Consider the following 8551-nt stretch of genomic DNA (forward strand, 5'->3'; position numbering starts at 1 on the left):
AACAAAGTTAAAAAAAACAGTTTATTAATTTTTACAAATTGTCTGGAAACAAAGAGCCAGTTTGAATTGCAAGAGTTTCTATCAGGTGTGTGATTGATGAGGATTAGATGTTGGAATAGGGGGGTAATTTTTTTATCTATCTGAAAATTCCATCTGTTTTAGAATACAGTTCATCAAAGTAAAATCTAGATTTTATTCTGAATAATTCTGAATGATCTGTTCTATTACATGCACAGTTTCATAGATCCATAATTGTTTACAGCACCACCAAGAAGTGAACTGCTTTTAAAAACTATTTTGTGATACATAATGCTGATCAGATCTACTGACTTTTTTAATTCTTCTCTAGATTTTCCTTGCTTTGCCTTCATCTTTCAAAACTATGACTGAAGCTTTGCAACGTACTTTTGCCAGTCTCACCTTTGAAGTAAACTCAAATACTAATCTTCATGCATATAAAGATCCAGAATTCCTTACCTTTATTTTCTTTATTAGCATAATACAACTGTTACTTTATTTGTGATCCACTACGATTGTGCTCTTAGTTACTTTCCTACTGAACTGTTACTTCCCATTTTGTACTGCATTTTTTCTTTTTCTTTCTGAGAGAATGTGTTTAGGATGTGTTATTTACTGAATATAGTTTTCTACTTTCTGGCTACTTCACGAAGTTATTAAGAAAAAAATGAATTGAATACTGCTCCCCAGACTGCTTTGAGTCCCACAAAGCCTGGCATCATCTGTGGATTTTGTAAGTGCAGGCTTTAAGTTTGCTGCTAACCAATGTAATGAAAACACATTGAATACTATAAAACCAAAGCTAAAGTTTGTGGTATCCCCACTGATTTATCAGTCCACTTTGAGACATGTTTATTAATAATTGCCTTTCTGCTTTTTGTGTCGTCATGCAACCTGTTGAAAGTAATTTGGTATAGATCATATTTTTATTCTTTCTTATGGCAATTTTATATCAGATTGTATCACACTGTGATGTTAACAAAGCTGTTGATCAGATCTGTTACTCTTCTGCTTTCATAAACAAATAAACTCATAAAAAGAGAACTTAGGTCAACACAATTTTACAAGTCATGACTGACTCTTACAATCTCATTGTCCCCTAAATGCTTACAAATTGTTTAGTAATTTGCAAAGGTATACTTGTGTGCATTCTGCTAGTCTGATTGCTCTCTGCAACTCTAACTTTTCTTATGTCCTCCTCCAGACCTTTAGATTTCATCTTCATGTGATTTTGAAAATAATTGCTGTTACTCAAAGCTAAGATATATGGCAATACAAAATTACTCCTGCCTTCCTTGTTCACCCCCTTCAAGCTGGGAAGTCACTAGCAGTTACGTGCAACCTCCCCACCTATACCTTCCCAGTCAATTGTAAGTGTGTTGAAAGCTGAAGGATTGTTAGAGAAGCTTGACAGAGCTGCAGTTGTAAAATAAACAGATTTGCAGGTTGTTTTTCCACTGTGTATTTAATATAGCTACATAGAGGGGTCCATTGTATCTTTTTTCAGAAGTGAGGTTTATATGTAATCAGAAATAGACGTCCTTTCAAGGAGAATTTAAGTAGAGAGTTGAGATACAGCAGTTGTCTGTAGGTTTGATAAAGGTAAAAATTAATTTACTGTGTAGGAGTGATTGCTGGAAAGAACTAAAATATTGCACAAGTTAGCAAATAAGAAATTGTTTAGGCGGAGTAACATTGCCAGTGTCTGAATATATATATATCTCTGGTGCAGCCTGGGTTGCCTGAATCTCAAGTTTTCTTCACCAAAGAGAAGTGTTGGACTTTGTTCTACAAACTAACTTGGACTCTTTCCCCTGAATGATGTGAACTGTTTACAAATATAGAATGGGCTGTGGGCACATATTTAGAATGGGCAATGTCATTACTCTTGGCATAGCTGCGATAGCTTTGGAGTATGGTAACTCTCAAATGCCTTGATTTCAGAGTACCTGGAGGTTTCTGTTTCTTGGTTCCCAGAAGTCTCAGCATGACTACAAATTCCAGAAGGCAAAGTGATGCTATGAACTACTTGAACTCTGCATTAAAATTGTTTTATCAGTGGATTTCTGTGCTTTTACTGGAGAAATCTACAGTCATATAGGTGTAATGAGGGTCTGCAGTTAAGATACAACAACAACAATGAAGATATAAATGTAGTAATGCTATTTAACTTATATGTAGCAGGTTTCATCAGTACTCCTGAGCATTCAATACCATTATCCCCAAGAAAATGACTTGAGAAAGTCTGGTGAGCTCACAGTGAGTTAAAAATCCCAAGGCAGAATGACCCGAGCACTGGGATCTTGGCTGACTACAGTGCAGATCTCCCATATTTGAATCCAGTATTTTCTCCACAGTAACAAACTGTTGGTGTAAGGTTCCTAAGTGTTCCTACTAACTCCTGTATGTAGTGTTCCAATACAATGGAGAAAGCAGCCACGCATTAGCATGGGTGGAAAAACAGATGTTGACACAAGCACCAAAAATGTCTCTGATCTGTGTCCTAAAATTCTGTCAGTTTATGACTTGCTGGCTGTAACAACTTTAAATGTGTAAATGAGGGCTTGAATTTTTGTTTGCTTTCCCTAGGAAACATAATTGCACCCAAGATATATCTTTACATTAGCCTTCATTTTCTATCACTTTAAATCATTGGCTGTAGAAATTATTAGCATATGAAGTGTTTTTGCATATTGTCTGGCATCCTCTACTGTGCATAAATATTCCAAGCATAAATATAGTATTATTGCTGATGCTCTGTTGTAGTATATAGATAAAGTATATAGATACAGTATAGTTACAGTATACAGATAAAAAGGCAAAAATACCAAAGTAAAATATTGTATCATAAAGTGAGTTAAAGAGATGATCTCTGTCTAATAGTATGTACATGTGTGCCTAACAATAGCTGTTTCTAAATGTCAGTGCCCCCTTTCACTTAGGGTGCTTTTGTCTTGATTTGGGAGATTTGCCATTCTGAAGCCCCATTTGTAGCTTTGTGATGTAGCTTTCAGTTCACTCTTACTTTCAAAAGACAAAAATAATATGCTTTTAAACTTTCAATTAGAAGAATCACTTTGTTGGTGGCCACTTTGGTCTTCCTTGGCTTCAAGATGGGCAGAGCTTCGTATATCTCACTAGCATGTTCTTGGACAAAAAATATTTTATGGGACTGGGCCATTAATAGGCACTAAACATACATGCTACTTTAAGTGTTTTTAAGAAAAATGAGGTGGTGTTACACAATTTTATAGTATGACTGTATAACATGATAAATTATATGCTTCCCCCTAGCTGGTTAATATAACAACTCAAAGAATGACATTCATATCTTGGAGTGTCATAGTAAAGTTTTTTAAACAGTCATAGGTAGATAGCAGGTGCATTTTTTACTGAAGGAAGTTCAGTTATATTCCTCTACAGAATTTTACAGACACATCAGCAGTGATACATTTTATAAAATGGTATCACATAGTGATCAGTTAGAAGAATTTTAAATTAATAAATAAATAAATTTTACCTACTAGCTTGCAATGTTATTTAAAAAGACCAAATAAAATCTCTGCAAATTGAGACTACATAGACATCACATTAAATCCGTTCCCTCTTACTTCTGTATAACAATAACCTGCTTTGTGATTTGTAGCTTTCAAAGATGTTTTTAATAGGCTTTTAACATACAGAAAGTCCTGTTCTAGACAAATGAATTCAATTATACCACTTTCAAAATGTGAAGATAATGCAAGGCATAGTGCACTCTAAACTCACAACCATGGTATCTCCTATGGTACAGTGATTTCGTTTACGTGATTTGGAAATGAAATGAGTTTTGGTTCCCTTCTTCTCTACCATTTAGACTGGCCAAGGAAATTAATGGCAAAACAGATTTTCACTCACATGCCAAGGTTGTTAAAAGGAGACATTCACCAATCTGTAGCGATGTACCAAGCTTTCAAAATTCTTGCTTCCTGAAAGCCTGTTGGTTGCATGGCTTAACCGAGGATAGGAAAGAGACCCTGAGATCCCTGCCTTCACATTTGGGACCTCCATGATTGTTGGCCTGTGATAGGTGAGGTTCTGAAACAGCAGCAGAACAGGGAATATATTTTACATTATTTTCCAGAAAGTTTGAATTTGATGTATTACTTTTTATGTTTTTCTTCTATGAGTGTTGAGTATTTATTCAGGAATTATAGATTATCTTTTGTTGTTGTTGTTGCTACATATTAGAGATTTCATAATAGTGTTTTTTTTTTCTTTTTTTTTTGAGGTTTAAAATAAGTATGAAAAAACCCTAGATTTTTCAAAATTTCCTGTAGGAATTTCAAGGCTTACTTACATCTTACTTACATCTTTTTAATGAGAAATGAATGCTAGCAGGGGGTTCTCAGGAGGGGTTTTGACTGTGGTGTGATCCCTTATGTTCTGTCTTCTCCTAGATTTCTTAACTTCATAAAGCTTATTCATATTTCAAAGCGCATTCATTGGGCTTCTTGAGAAGGGGCTGTCTGAAGAGGGTAAAACAATTGTGTTTTACTGTATTAGTCTACTGTTGGGAAGTGCATACATTGCTCTGATAGGTGTATGTGTCTTCTTTATTATTATTATTGTATTTTGTTGTGTTTCTGAATGTGTGCAAAGTAGCAGTAGGTGTTCTGAAGCAAAACATACAGAATTTTTATGTAGAAATAGTTAATTAATTCATGTTATTACAAAGTCCTAGCAGCAGCATGCAATGAAGTGAGGTAGAGTGTAAATCTTTGTACGGTTCTTATTCCTCTGATAGAAATGGACTTTCCAAACAAATTTGGCCAGATTTGACAAGAAAACAAGTTGGCAGATTTGCTTTTATGTCTTCTCTGTCAGAGCTGTGATGGTGTCTATCTTTGATTAACTCCTCAAGTTATCTCTTTGCCTCTGATGCTGTTTCCCTGGCATAACTAGGGTCGGAACAGTACATATTATACCAAAAGTGTGTTATATTAGGCTACACTGTATATCATTAAGCATACTATGGTAAAAAAGGTTTTATCTGGTTGCAGGATAAAGGTTGCAGAATTTTCAGTTCTTTTAATAAACAGATGTGATAATTCTGTTCTGCTTAGCACCCAGGGAATAGTCCTCCTAATTCTAACTCTAATTAGGTAAAGAAACATAGGATTTAACAAGAAATTTGGCCTAAATAAATGCTGAGACAGTTATTTTGCCTAATAAGTCTTAGAATCAAGGGGGCAGAAATAGACTATGGCAAGTAGACATTAATAGTCTCATTTTTTGCCAGTCTTATTTTTTTATTTTTTTTCCTCCAGTGTAATTCTGCAACTACTCCATGTTTTAGAATAACCTCACCGAGTTTCCTAATGATGACTATCTCCTCCCTCTTGTTTTCCTTCTCATAACTAACACCAAATTCTGCCCTGTTTACTGCTTCTGGATTGCCAAGGAGATTGAAAGTTGTAGTCTCTGCTATTTCATTGCTTTACAGTAGCCTGAACAATCTTCCCATACCAATTTGAAAAATTTTAAAAGGATAAATAGATAAATTTGTGGGTAGATAGGCAAGATGGAGGGGGGAGAGAGAGAGAAAGAGAGAGAGATATTCTCGAGAGATCTTGGAAGGGGTCTGCTTGGGACATAGCATTTTAATCATCCTACTCTTTTGTCTGTGAGATGTCTATGTAGGTATAGCTAAAAGCATTTCTTTTCTGTTTAATGCATCAATTCTGTCTTTCAGTCAGCTAGGGTTTTCCTTTTTGATTACACTAACTGCTTAATTTCTTCATTTCACAGTCTCTGTTCTCATCTCTGGTTTCATCTTTTCCCTGTTTTGTTCATTCCCCAATGCCTTTTATTATCTGTTGTGGTTATATTTCATTTTACACACACCACACACACACACACACACACACACACACACACACACATGTATAAGTCCAACAGATAACCTGAGGGCATAGAAATTCTCTTCCCTTATTTTTAAAGCCTATTTTGTATTTTACAAATAATTCCTCACCTTTTTCCATATGAATAAAAGACTAACGGTTTTGATAAATAGAAAGCATCTCTCCTCCAAGTCAGGTGTGTTGCAAGCGTTGTCCCATAGCAATACACACAGAATTTTTATCGCTGTCAATGAGAATTACAGGAACTTTAGAAGGAAAACATAACCCTAAAAATCCTTCTTGTCTGGGTTTCTCATTTGTTGTACTCAAATATACTCATCTGTGCTAGAGACATACTAAAGGAATATCTCTCCATTTTATTCAAGTGGATTGATATATTGATGTAGTTCTTCTTTTGTTATGTGCTACTATAATCTGAATAAAAATACTATTTTTTCTGATGAAGATAAAACTAGTAATTTTTCTAAAACAGAAGAAAGATACATATATGAAAATGTTGCCAGAAAGGGCATCTAAATAAACTGTTACTGCTCTTTGCCAATTTGTACATCTGCCAGCTTTACCCTCTGGACATAGATTAGGACCTTTGGACTATAGCCAAGTTAAGAAAAGAAAATGTTGTGTGTATCATTGATTCTTGAACAGATAAAAGTATAAGACTTGCTTGGAGCCAAAGTTATGTTATGTCTAAAGAAAACATGTTCACCAGAGGAAAATTCAAACTGTATAGCCCATATCACTCAAGAGCATATATACCTGAAGGAAAGTAAATCTTTGGTACAGCTTCTAAATAATATTGCCAAGAAGCTGTGCATTGCTGAAGGGAGAATATTTCCATGACTTGGCACTTGGAGCATCATATTGTCATGAAATAGGAATGATGCCTAAAATGTTGGTCATTACCTTACTGGTGCTCGCTTCAAAAAGTGGTGGATCTCTTTTTCTCACATAGAGTTTTAATTACAAATTCTCACCTTGTAAGAGTATCTACCAAGACAATTATTACTGTTTTAATATAGAAAGTGCTTAACTAAAGAAATAAAGAACCATCATTTGTTTATGTAAGTACAGTCCCCTTGAAGTGTACTAAAATTACATTGGATTAAAGCTCCTGAGTAGGATCTAGTAGACAAAATTAAAAAAAAAAAAAATTTAAATGTTAGGATTTAGGTCTATTTCTACGTTTGAGATTTAATTTAATTTTATAATTTAAAGCTATTTTTCAGTATCAAGTTCTTTATAGGCTTTTTTTCCTGATTAAATGGTTTCATGTTGTGACAAATGCGAATGTAAACATCTATCAAAGAATTAGTACTATTTTACTTGCATGACTGCCTTAGTTCAGTGAGTTTTCAGTTTTGCGTTTTCTTCCATAGGCTATTGGTCCATAATAAAACATAGAGAGAAAAAGTTGCAAAAGAGAGTTGTCCAAAATTGCTACTATGGATCCTGTCTGCAGAGAACGTACAGCGCTGCTAAGACATGCACATCCTTCTGAACTCTGGTTCTCTATTCATCTTGTGAAGAAAAGGTAAATGTCACCACTAGAGGAGCCTAGAGGTACCTGTGTATTTAATCCCGTCTCCCCGTATGCTCTATATAACAGCATAAAAGTGAGGAATCTAGCTGTGACTCAGAATATGGGAAAAAAAAAATATCGTAAGACCTATTTGAAGAGCTGAATGAAAAGAACATGTAGTAGGAGGAGGGCAATTCCTCCACATCCCTTTTAGGACTTGAGAAAGAAGTATGCATTACAGATTTGGGAAACATCGACAATGACCCCAAGGTACTTCCCTAGCAGCAGAAGTTTAGATACCCAGAGATAAGTAAAAGTTTTGTGAATACAATATAGTGTGTTCTACAGCTGCAGTACGACCTGAACCTATTTAAAATGTTTTTTAAAATCTTGCAGAACACGGAGCCCCACAGCAGTACATGCATGGAGATACATTTCCAAGGCAGACAATTATAATTACCTTTGTGCTGTCTGAACAGCTCTTCTTACAGGACCAGCACTGGTACTGTTCACTACTAGTTTTGATCAGGCGATTTTCCTAATGTAAACTTTAAATTCGCTGTAAGGCGTAGAAGAAATCTCTGAATGTGAGTCATGTGACAGTTATATTGAAAAAGCTTTTAGCATTGGTGACGTAGCCACTGTCTCTCCACCCCACTTCCCCATTAATTTGCCATTGCTGTAGCAGGGAAGAGGTGAAGATTTGTTTCCAGCAGCCAAAACAAAGGGTGACAAAAACCTCTGTGTTTTCTGGGCCAAAATCAGTCATCTGTTTGTTGATGGTTATAACAGTGAAAAGCAGTATGGGAAGTAAGTCTTCAGAAAGACAAATAGTCCAAGGGAAAGGTTACATTTATTATAATTTTCAAAATTCCCTAATTAAAATATAGACAATCTATTAAAATCATCTAAATGAATAAGGACTTCATTAAAAAAGCACAAATTGGAGTGAATTTGCAAAGATGGCCTTCTTTCAAAAGAGAAAGCAATCAACTGGTCAGCAAGGAGTGGCCATTAGTTACATGGATTTTTTGTGTTGTCAAGGCTTTCAGACAGTCACACTGGCTCCATGATGCTAGTTATATGAACTCAAAAACAAAGACTGTGTGTG

General features: G+C 35.2%; 1 long non-coding RNA gene across 1 annotated transcript in view; it reads left to right on the forward strand.

Moving 5' to 3' along the window:
• LOC310899268 overlaps nucleotides 1–8163 on the forward strand; it is a 64615-nt gene extending 56452 nt beyond the window's left edge. The window contains exon 6 of the long non-coding RNA XR_014584136.1: nucleotides 7298–8163. This is a non-coding gene — a long non-coding RNA (uncharacterized lncRNA). The remainder of the gene's footprint in view (nucleotides 1–7297) is intronic.
• Nucleotides 8164–8551: the final 388 nt, after the last annotated feature.

This window comes from Anser anser, assembly GCF_964211835.1.
Source record: "Anser anser genome assembly, chromosome: 4".
In the NCBI taxonomy this organism is placed as follows: domain Eukaryota; kingdom Metazoa; phylum Chordata; class Aves; order Anseriformes; family Anatidae; genus Anser; species Anser anser.